The 12,063-nt window shown below is 43.5% G+C and overlaps 1 long non-coding RNA gene across 1 annotated transcript; it reads left to right on the plus strand.

Annotated features, from left to right (window-relative positions):
• The first annotated feature begins 2,938 nt into the window (after positions 1-2,938).
• Positions 2,939-10,625, plus strand: LOC142569025 (uncharacterized). The gene is made up of 4 exons (XR_012825617.1): positions 2,939-3,362; positions 4,353-4,457; positions 7,578-7,722; positions 10,516-10,625. It is a non-coding gene; the product is annotated as an uncharacterized LOC142569025 (long non-coding RNA).
• Positions 10,626-12,063: the final 1,438 nt, after the last annotated feature.

Below are 12,063 nucleotides of genomic sequence, written 5' to 3' on the forward strand. Positions count from 1 at the left end.
AAAAGCATGCCGACGCTGCTCTTTTTAGCACCCGCACATGGATTTGTGCCAAAACGCGTGTTAAGCATGCACATGCATCTTTTGGTAGACGCGGACGCAGTTTTCTGCAAAACCACACGATATGCATGCAAATGGTGCTTTTGGCAGAACGCGCACGTGGATTTCTACCAAACGACGTGAAAAGCCTGCCGATGCTGCTCTTTTTAGCACCCGCACATGGATTTGTGCCAAGACGCGTGTTAAGCATGCACATGCATCTTTTGGTAGACGCGGACGCAGTTTTCTGCAAAACCACACGATATGCATGCAAATGGTGCTTTTGGCAGAACGCGCACGTGGATTTCTACCAAACGACGTGAAAAGCATGCCGATGCTGCTCTTTTTAGCACCCGCACATGGATTTGTGCCAAAACGCGTTTTAAGCATGCACATGCATCTTTTGGTAGACGCGGACGCAGTTTTCTGCAAAACCACACGATATGCATGCAAATGGCGCTTTTGGCAGAACGCGCACGTGGATTTCTACCAAACGACGTGAAAAGCATGCCGATGCTGCTCTTTTTAACACCCGCACATGGATTTGTGCCAAAACGCGTTTTAAGCATGCACATGCATCTTTTGGTAGACGCGGACGCAGTTTTCTGCAAAACCACACGATATACATGCAAATGGTGCTTTTGGCAGAACGCGCACGTAGATTTCTACCAAACGACGTGAAAAGCATGCCGATGCTGCTCTTTTTAGCACCCGCACATGGATTTGTGCCAAAACGCGTTTTAAGCGTGCACATCCCTATTGGAAAATCCTATTTAAATTCAAACTGGGTTATACAGGTTTAAACTGGTTCTAACAGGGACCTGTTTAGCAACAAACAGGTATAAACAGGACCAGTTTACACATGAACAGGTTTGAACGGGGTCCCGTTTGGTATGCAAACAGGTATAAACTGGACCAGTTTACACACGAACCGGTCTGAACGGGGTCCCGTTTGGCATGCAAACAGGTATAAACTGGACCAGTTTACACACGAACCGGTCTGAACGGGGTCCCGTTTGGCATGCAAGCAGGTATAGGCATGACCAGTTCACGCAGAAATGGGTCTTAACAGGGTCCCTGTTTGCAACTAAACTGGCTTATACTGGACGCAGTGGCACCATATAGGGTCGCCTGTTTGTCACAAAAGCTGGTTTAATCTGGAGCTTTGTGGCAACCATACTGGATGGCATCATGCATACCAGTTTAATGCTTGAATAGAACTGGGGAGGAACTTTTTTATTGTTCGACATCCTGACAATTTAGCCCCTAGTGCTGAATTGGGGCCATTATCAAGCTCTACTGAAATTGCGTGACCACCTCGGAACATTCACAGACCAAACTGCGATATGCTAGCTGCGAATTTCAATCCGATTCCCGGTCCTGCCCAGTTGAAAAAGACAACAGGAATTCCTGCTGCAAACACAGAAATTTCTGTTGTACGACAGATGTTCCTAACATTTCTGTAGTTGCGACAGACATTACTGACGTTACGACAGCAATTATGACGTCGCAACAGAAACATTCGGTCGCGACGGCCAAGAGTTCTGAAGTCGCAACAGAAGCACCTTCGGTCGCGGCCCTTTATATTAACATGTCAGCTTCGCATCGGTGGTGTACACTGTACTTTTCTCTTGCGCGGTATTCAATCGTGCTTCTCTGAAGCCGGCAATACTGATAGCACCGACACCAGTATTAAAGTCGACGTGGCCAATTGTTATAATTGTGCCGTGACGACGCGGCACCAGCCCCCCCCGCAACGCCCTACCGGCCTCCTCAAAATCGGCCGCTGATCAAAATCATACCATCTGCGGGAATGGCTGCGGATCCGCTTTGTTTTATTTGGTAAGATGGGGCCCACAAGCCTGTGGACTAACATGTGCGGTTACACTGAGACATTAGTTAATTCCCAGAAATATTGCACAAGCTTATGCGAAGCGGAAAAGAAGTTTTGGATTGTTCCACAAAGTTGCGTGAAAAGCTGTCTCGCTCGGGTCTCATTAATCTGGTACAGCGCTGCCGTGAGAAGCCAGTATTCTGTCGGGATGAAGACTCACCCACGAGTGTTTATGTAGCTATATAGCATTGAACACGAATTATATGCGAGCTCAAAAGTCTAAAGAGCAAGAGACAACTGTCGGAATTAGCAGTAACAACCCTCAGTGTCCCCGGTCACCGTTGTCTACTTCTGAATTTCTTATCAAATATGGATATCGTTACAGCAAAATCGATGGTCTAGCACTCCACGATGTACCTGTCGATGGTAACAACACTTTTGCTCATCTAGAGATGCGGCAGTTGACGCGGTGAAGTGAAAGCGCATCTTGGCTTTTAAAGCGTAAATGTAAATAGCAACCCAGACAGCGATTTACACTCTTGACATAGCTTAAACAACTCAAAAGCAACTATGTTCGGCGTGGTGCAGTGGTAAGATGCTTGTCTCGGGACCGGTAGATCCGAAGTTCGATTCCCAGCGGATGCGTTTTTTTTGTCTACTTTTATTTTTTTTATTTTTTTTTGTATTAATAATTTTACATATCCTTAAATTGGTCTCTGTCAATTTTTAATCAAATATTTATCAGGAACGACAGAATTTTCGACTACAGGACGTCACACAACAGAGAAGAGAACAGAACGACAGTCACGACGTCCCAAAATACGACAGACTGAAAATTTCCTGTTGTGTTTTTCAAGTGGGTGAGACGTCTATACGGCGTATACGCAGATTGCTGTCCTCTCTATTAAAAGCAACGTTGCTGAAACACGTCGTACAAGACGCTGTACGACTCGCATAACATCGATATACAACGCCGTCACCATCCATGAGATCACCGAAAGCGCGGTCGCTTTCGGTGGCGGCCTACAGATGGCACCACAGGTAGCGCCGGTAAAGTTACAGGTGATATTATTTTGCCGTCTTCAGTTTGTCGCTACATGTGAGTGCTTGCTGTGTATTGACGCCGTCCGATGTAGTTGTTTAATCGTGTGTACGCTGTGCCGAGAAAAATTGTGGTGCATCTTGTATGCATTGAGAATCACAAAACCCCTGGGACCGCGTAATGTAGCCCGCAGTATCCTTCGTGTGGTGCGCCGATGCCGAAGATATGACCCTTCGCGCTTCCTTTGTTCCGGGCTCATGAAAAGGATCTCATCCTCTGGCACTGTCGCATCGTATCGCACTGTACGGAAGAATTTGGTGAAAGTTGTGCTCTTACGTCCTGTAGTTGATCCGCAATTCAACAGTGTGTGCGCCGGAAGGACCGTTGGTGCAGTCGATTCCGCGGCACCTGTGACACTAAAAGGAGCGTTTTCCGAGTACGCCGAGAAAGGTAAGTCCGGCGCTTTCGCGCATTCTTCCTGTCTATGGTTCGTGAAGTGTGCGTTGTTGTACTTATCGTAAGATCCGTACAACAACCGAATCCGGATTTGTAAAGCAGCAAGAATTATAAATGTGCTTTTCAAATGGTTGTTCATGTCGCAGTGCACATTTAGCAAAAAGTTCCATGGAAATTGCCCTAAAACGTATTCATGTTACCAACAGCTCTATCTGTGGTTTATTTACTTTCACCTATGAAGCACGCTAGCGCGGGTGGTTCTTTGATCTAAATGGGCACAAAAATTCAAGGAAAGAAAGTTACTGTTTGTGTACATAATTTTTCATTGAGAAATGGTATAGGCATTTCTAGAAGTAGTACGTCGATGTGTCGGTCTTCACAGCTAACAGCTGCGCGAGATAGCACCCGATTCCTTCGTTGACGCATGGCCAGATTTTTAGCTTGTATGGAAATTCTTCTGTTTATAGAGTGTCGTCAGATGACGTGTATTAGTGTCCTGTGTGTTTTCGTGTACTTGTAAAGGGTTCCGATCTTGCAGAGAAGCCGAAATTACATAAGCAATGCTTCTTTTTAATGGAAAAATCTTTCTCTTTTCTGTATTGTCTCTCCAGAAATAGAGGTGGTCTGTTGTAATTTTGAGCGCATCGTCCTTTGGGAGCAGTGCTTTGTTGCGCCGCATAAACAAATTAGGTTTTGGAACGCTTTTCATGTCCTACGGAATTTTTTGATAGTACAATTCACATTTCACGTTATACAGCTGTACGTTTGTGTGAACCTTTTCATAGTAGATTCATGTTTGCTACAGTTCGATTTACGTGTTATTTAACCGCCTGTGATGTTACAATCAGATATTTGCACAACCAGTTGCAGCTTCATGTAACTGGTTGTATGAGACTTTTATCAAAATATGACGTGATCTTTTTATATCACAAGTTTACAGTTTCAGCAGGGATTACAATAAATTGAGCATTTATTATTGTTTAGGGATGGCAAGATTTTGTGAACCAGAGGCACCTCCACATATGCACCTGCGGCACTTCTGCAGCCTCAACAGCACGGAAAAGTACCTGATGTGCATGCTGTGACAAGGTGTGTGCAAAGCAGTTGCTGCCACTTACACGAGCTGCAGATTTTGTTAGTATCATCCATGTTTGGAAACTCTCCTGAATTTTTCGTGGGTTTACAAATGTGGGCTCATTTTACAATTTTATGAATGTCACTTTAGAAAGACAACGAAGTTGTGTTGGTTAAGATGTTTTAAAGCTGTTGAGAGATTGACGGCATGACATTGTTAAAATGCATGTAAAAAATTAATTGCAATGGTACTTGTACTGCTTTATTATTAGCAATGCAATATCTCTAACGAGAACATCAGAGGGGCACTTGCTTTTGGGAAGTTTGGTCAGATAAATTCCTGAAGCAGCGTAAAGCTCTGTAATCTAAAAAAAACAATGTTGTCAGTTACTGGTTTCAAGCTCGCTGCTGCTTTTTGTGCTGCACGACAAGTTAAATAATGGTTGATAATGTGTGTGTGACGTAATAGTTCTGCGCAAACACACGAGGTGGAGAGAAGTAATTAATAAAGGGAAAATCAGACGTCCACCCGCTCACACCATTTGCTACAAATGAAACCCGTATGTGTTCCTCAAAAGGAAAGCCGCACAGTTGAAGAAAAATTCGTCCTGGTCCGGGACTCGAACCCGGGACTACCGCCTTTCCGAGGCAGCCACTCTACCATCTGAGATAACCAGGTGGCTGGCAGATGCCAGGGCGAAGTCGAATTAGTTGACAACACGAAGCAAAGGCAAGGGTTTGACGTAATATTTTTTTCCCCTTTATTAATTACTTCTCTACACCTTGCGCGTTTCCGCAGAACTATTACGTCAGACCCTTGCCTTTGCTTCATGTTGTCGACAAATTCGACTTCGCCCGGCCATCTGCTAGCCGCCTGGTTATCTTAGATTGTAAAGCGACTGTCCCGGAAAGGCGGTGGTCCCGGGTTTGACTCCCAGACCTGGACGATTTCTTTTTTTCATATGTGAGGCTTTCCTTTCGAGGAATCCGTACGGGTTTCTTTTGTAGCAATTGCTACGAGCGGGTAGATGTGTGATTTTCCCTTTATTAATAATGTGTGTGTGTATGCAACAATGGGGGTGCTGAGAGCAAGCTTTAAAATAATGTGTGCTATGTCCCCAACAAAGAATTTAGTGTCTGCAGCATTTTTACAAAATATTATGTTCACAGGTTGGCAGGTATGACATAATGTACAACAATAATGTACAACACTTTTGCTGTAGATACATTTTCATAACGTCCATTTTCTGTCTACTTGAATCGTATATTTAGAATTTGGCCCACCTGCAGTTTGATCAAGTTACATAGGTAGCCCCCTCTGAGTTAAATATAATTAGGGGCTATTGTAGATATGCATGATATACCTACTCACTGTATTGTGACAGATATTTTTAGGGACTGTGTTGTGAGGCATGCATATCCTTTTACCTGTATGTCTTGCTGCAGGTTGCCCGACAAAAGCATAAATGCTTCGCCCACCTTTATTATTATGCTTTCATGTAGAGTTCTAACATCTGTGCCCACATAGACTCCATGTTCTTAATTACATTTTTCTAAGTATTCACTGTTGTGCATTACATTATTGTGTTACATTAGTGTGCATTACATGTTTTTCTTCGTTTTATTTTGGAGGGGGGTATTCATTTCTATAATAGTACAGAGAATAGAACTTCAAAACAAAAAGCCACGAAAGGTGGCTTAAAAGTGTATGAAGCTTGGAATTCTACATTCCTGCCCCTAAAGCGCTACCAGTAGTAAAACATTCCTAATTGTCTTTTTTATAAGCTAGCTGCCAGATACGTAGTCCCATTATGAGAGTATGTTATTTTTTCTTCTTTGGTCTGACTTGTTTTGTTGAATGTTCTCCTTGTTAGTTCAGAATTTGTAAGCCTCCAGGTTTCTACGGGGCAGAAACCTGGAGGCTTACGAAAAGGGTTCTACTCAAATTGAGGACGACGCAACGAGCTATGGAGAGAAGAATGATAGGTGTAACATTAAGGGATAAGAAAAGAGCAGATTGGGGGAGGGAACAAACGCGAGTTAATGACATCTTAGTTGAAATCAAGAAAAAGAAATGGGCATGGGCAGGACATGTAATGAGGAGGGAAGATAACCGATGGTCATTAAGGGTTACGGACTGGATTCCAAGGGAAGGGAAGCGTAGCAGGGGGCGGCAGAAAGTTAGGTGGGCGGATGAGCTTAAAAAGTTTGCAGGGACGGCATGGTGACAATTAGTACATGACCGGTCTTGTTGGAGTAGTATGGTAGAGGCCTTTGCCCTGCAGTGGGCGTAACCAGGCTGATGATGATGTTTTCTTGCCACCTCATGCAATACTCCAACTGGAGCCTATGAGCTATGTGTATAATAAATAAGTAAATTCCTAAAGCATGCAACAAACCATGCAGCATAGCATTTAAATGTTGCCAGTTTATAATGCTTCTCGAGTGCAGCGCATCATGGAGCTTAAGGCTGATCTCTTCAGATGTAAAAAAAATTGCAGGTTATGAAAATGTGGTCCTACAAACTGCTGGTTACGCATGTCAGTCAGCCTGCTGCAGTGGTCACAAGTGGGAATGTAACCAAAAAGCTGGGCGTGCTCGGCCATTTTGCATACGGCACAGGATAAAGCTTCACCTCTGCTGTTGCTTCTCTAATAATAATGGCCTCCGAGTATACATGCCGAGTTATGCTTCTGGGGACACTTATTAGTTAACCTTATCAGGTAATACCATTAGACTTATGGGTGCTATAATGTTGCAGTGCCTGCAGGATGGCCAGCATTACAATACACATTAAAATTATTGTACAAGTCATGCAATGGTGTCGGGATTGGCCCACCAAGTGACAACCTTTAATTACACTATACCTGGGATCAGCCCAGCTCACTCAGTCAGTGAGACATCCATGCATAAGGGGAGGAGTATGGCAAATAGAGGGTGTTCGATTAATCTTTCTCACATAGATAGCTCATACATATAATCTTTCTTAAATTGGATGCTTTGTTGCTCAAAGTGAAGTTACTTATGGGCATAATGTCAGCATTTCGATCCTATTTATGCTTAACGAAAGTTGCTTTGTTTAGTGTCACTTTTTATATTGCTTCGCTTGTGATTCTAAGCTCACTTGTTTTATAGCTGCTATAGGTATGGCTGGACCTGGAGAAGAAGTGTAAGCAGACCATGCTATGTTGCTGATCTGCGCTGATCTCCACATCCAAGTTGGTCCCGCGACAGTTGGGCACCATTGTGCCTTGCTTCCTTGACAAGGTGATATAATATGGTGAGCTTGTACTTCAATATCGGTATTGAAAATTATGTTAAGGAAAAAAGACAAGGATTGGTCTTTATGATATATACGCTCATGTTCTTTCTTTAAGGTGTTCTTTTGGCACTGTTCTGCATGGACATATTTTTAGAGAATTATAACTCCTTTATTGCAAAGTGCCATGGCGCTAGCTTATGCGTTAAACTAGCACTCTTTCACCAAAAAAGCCTTATTTAGCACACAATTCACAAGGAAAGAAAGGAGGCAACCTGACAGACTGCTACTAACAGTTCAGTATTATTGCTCGCACAGTGATATTGTGCAAAAGGTGAAAGGGGGAGAATAGATCTGAATACATGCTGTTCGCACGGAAACGAAAAGGACGCATCACATGGTGAGCGTGACACTTGTTTTACAATGATAAGAAGCAGTCTCACTGTCTAGTAATTCTCTGCATGGGGAGCTAGTGCTAGGTTCCTCGTCATACATATAAGAAAAGCATCAGATATCTCTCCAGCGCTTTTGTCTTTATATTTTGTCACGATCAAGCAGCTTTCAAACATAGGTGCATGTGCGCCGAGAGCAGTGCACTACCACTGCTAACTGACCCGCGCATCAAGTTTGCTTCGTCACGCTGCCAGTCATTTATACATTGGTCGGTTTATCCGATGTAGCCTCTGCTGTACGAAATGGTATGTGATAGACACTGCACCTCTGTACTGTACAAGCTTTGTTACATGAGTTTTTTCAGAGATAGTGATGCAGGCCTTTTCATTATTTACATGCCTACACAACAAACCAAGCATTATCTGTGCTTAGAAAGAATTGTAGGAAAATCCAGCATGAGGCAACTGTTCTCGGCACGAAACAAACTTGATTCGTTGGTTTTCGTTCATTGGTGCGATCACACTAAGGCAGACAAGCTTGTAGGCTGTGCTTCTGCAATTTGTACAGCACACTGACAGCACTGATGTGGGCCTCATCTGTGGGCTGACTGATGGCACCTTCTACGACGCAGACCACTTGTGTTGGGCGAGGCACCAATGTTGACGTTTGTTCCCTTGTGCAAAACAGCAGTCCTAGGTTTCGAGTAGTTGTAGGAAGACAAGGTAAACATAACCTCGATGGCTTGAGTGGGCTCATTTCTCTTGGGGCATCTAGCTTTTTTTCTTGCAACTGTGCAGAGGTGCTTCCCTAGAGTCGGCGTGAAAATGGCATGGAGTTGTGCATTCGGGAACTCCTGAACAATGATCTGCTGTAGTTAGGGCTTTGCGAAAATGCACTGTCTACCAATTGGTAGAAGGTGCATTATTCAGCCACTGATTTCCTGTTGGCATGCTTGCACTCATGCTGTCAGTAATTTCCTGGCTTGCCGAATTATCTTGAGGCCCCACGCTGATGATGCTACCGATGTCTTCATGTGCAGACTTTTCAGGATGAGGTTTTTTGCTTTGCAAATCTTGTTGAAAGGTAGGTGGTGCTTACAGGTAGCTATTCTAGATATTAGTGAAATGAATTGGCCCATCTTGCTTCGTCAAACATCGTCACGCCGACATCAGTTGCACAAACAAAAAACCTGGCCTACTCGCAGCGTCGTGCACGAAGAAACAAACAAATCAGCTGCTGGATTGTCTTAACATGGCATACTAAGCTGAGACCGGAACTGCTGTAGCTACAAACCAGGCAGAAACGATGATGATGAGCAGGGATTTGCAGTAGCACCACTTCGTGGGGCAGCAAGGTGGCTCCGTTCAAAACAAAAATGGCGTTCAGCAAGTAGAACCATGCAACGGTCAGAGTCGGTGCATGGTGCTCTCGATCAAGTTGGCTCAAGGAGTGTCCGAAAAATCAGACAAGAGGTTGCAAGGCGTCCGAACTTTCGGAAGTTGTTATACATTATGGTCCATGGGGAGAATGGTGGTGCCGTGAAGCAGACCGAGTAATCATGTTCGAATTTTCGGAGTCCGGAAAATCAGTCGGTGACTGTACCTATACCTATGTGTCTATGTATACCTAGGTGCAACAGTGTTTGCTATGATCTGTGCAAGAATTGCTGTTGCCCGTAGATGCCCAACATGTCAGGTGTCAAATTGTAAAATACCTTGCAAAAGTGATCTACGGAAAAATAACGCTTCTGCTATATTTCGCTTTTACAAGAAATTTTGCGGCTGCTGGCACCTACCTTAAAAGGCTTTATATGGTCTTCGCATGGCCAGGGCCTTCTACTTTTGTGAGTTTGCTTATCTCGAAATATACTCCGGTTTTTATAACTTCAAGTTGGCGGGATCCCTAGTCTCCTTTAACATGTACCCAATAGACCTAACATAGGGGTTTTGGCATTTCTCTGCCATCTAAATGCAGCCATTGTGGCCGGGATTCAATCCCATGCCCTCTGCCTGAGCAGCGCAATGTCAAAGCCAGTACACTACGGTATTTTGCTGGCAGAAGGGTTTAGTTTCTGAATAATTTATTATCTCAACCTGTCGGTGTTGTTTTTAAAGGTATTTCTTGTTTGTATTCTGTTGCTTCAATACTAGTAATTATTGTAAATCAAACGATGTGTCCATCTTTTTCCTATAACACTTGCTTCAATCGCCTGCTAATTATGACAGCTTATTCTCCCACAGTAATCCATGTTCCCTTGAAACATAGGCATTGCATGAAACCACATATTTTTCAATAAGATTTATTCATTATCTCCTATGACCGGAATGCTGAACCTTTCTTATCTGTGGGAACATAGGCAAAGTTGCCTATGTGCCAACCTGTTGCATGAGTCAAGATAAATTATTGGCTTTACTTTTTCAGGTGCCCTGCTCGCTCTCACCCAAGCAACCCACTCCAGCGGTCTTCTCTCGGCAGACTGGATGCATCGAAATACCGTTAGAAGGTCCAATAAACAGTGCTTGGGACATTTATGACATGCTTTTACTTAAGCCGGAGGACTTCAGGCTTAATGAAAGCTCAAGTGGGTGTACAGAAATACCTACGTAAAATATACTTGTCTTTTTCACTTACAAGTACATTCCAATACTTTGCCTGACATTTTTCACCCCAAAATTACGCTTTACTGTGGATTTGTCAACAAACCATTACAGCAAAAAGGACGAGTACAAGTGATCGAACATATACTAAACTTGCAAGAATTACATTTGCATACTTGTAGTAAATAGGAAAATGAGGTACAGTCTTCTTCAGGGTGCATTTTCTTGTAGGTCATACATAGAGAACGTACTCGTGGGTCATACAAAACTTGTTCATGATGTATCACATCAGTGTTGGTAGTGCTAATCAATTTATGCCGAAAATTGTGTTCATCTTCGTATCAAGCAATGTACCAGGCAAACCTACATGTGAAAGTGGCATTCTTGTTGCAAACATAATGCAGATCTACTTCTCTTCAATGCTGATCGCAAATACACAAGTGTACAAAATAGGTTTAAAGAGTAAATTATATTAAGCAACATCAATCCATTCTGAAAGGACCTGGTATGAATGTAGTAAAATATAGGTCTGAACAGGGGCAAACAGGTCTGGGTTAGATAGGACGGGATTAAACAGGTCAGGATTGAACAGGATTTAAACGGGTCAGGATTAAACAGGATTTAAACGGGTCAGGTTTAAACAGGATTTAAACGGGTCAGGTTTAAACAGGAATAAACAGGATTTAAACAGGTCAGGACTGAACAGGATCAAACGGGGTCCCGTTCCATAACCCTATTTGATGAAACCCGTTTGAAAACAAATAGGATTTTTTAGTAGGGATGCATCTTTTGGTAGACGCGGACGCAGTTTTCTGCAAAACCACACGATATGCATGCAAATGGTGCTTTTGGCAGAACGCGCACGTGGATTTCTACCAAACGACGTGAAAAGCATGCCGATGCTTCTCTTTTTAGCACCCGCACATGGATTTGTGCCAAAACGCGTTTTAAGCATGCACATGCATCTTTTGGTAGACGCGGACGCAGTTTTCTGCAAAACCGCACGATATGCATGCAAATGGTGCTTTTAGCAGAACGCGCACGTGGATTTCTGCTAAACGACGTGAAAAGCATGCCGATGCTGCTCTTTTTAGCACCCGCACATGGATTTGTGCCAAAACGCGTTTTAAGCATGCACATGCATCTTTTGGTAGACGCGGACGCAGTTTTCGGCAAAACCACACGATATGCATGCAAATGGTGCTTTTGGCAGAACGCGCGCGTGGATTTCTACCAAACGACGTGAAAAGCATGCCGATGCTGCTCTTTTTAGCACCCGAACATGGATTTGTGCCAAAACGCGTGTTAAGCATGCACATGCATCTTTTGGTAGACGCGGACGCAGTTTTCTGCAAAACCACACGATATGCAT

This window comes from Dermacentor variabilis, unplaced genomic scaffold (assembly GCF_050947875.1).
Source record: "Dermacentor variabilis isolate Ectoservices unplaced genomic scaffold, ASM5094787v1 scaffold_330, whole genome shotgun sequence".
In the NCBI taxonomy this organism is placed as follows: domain Eukaryota; kingdom Metazoa; phylum Arthropoda; class Arachnida; order Ixodida; family Ixodidae; genus Dermacentor; species Dermacentor variabilis.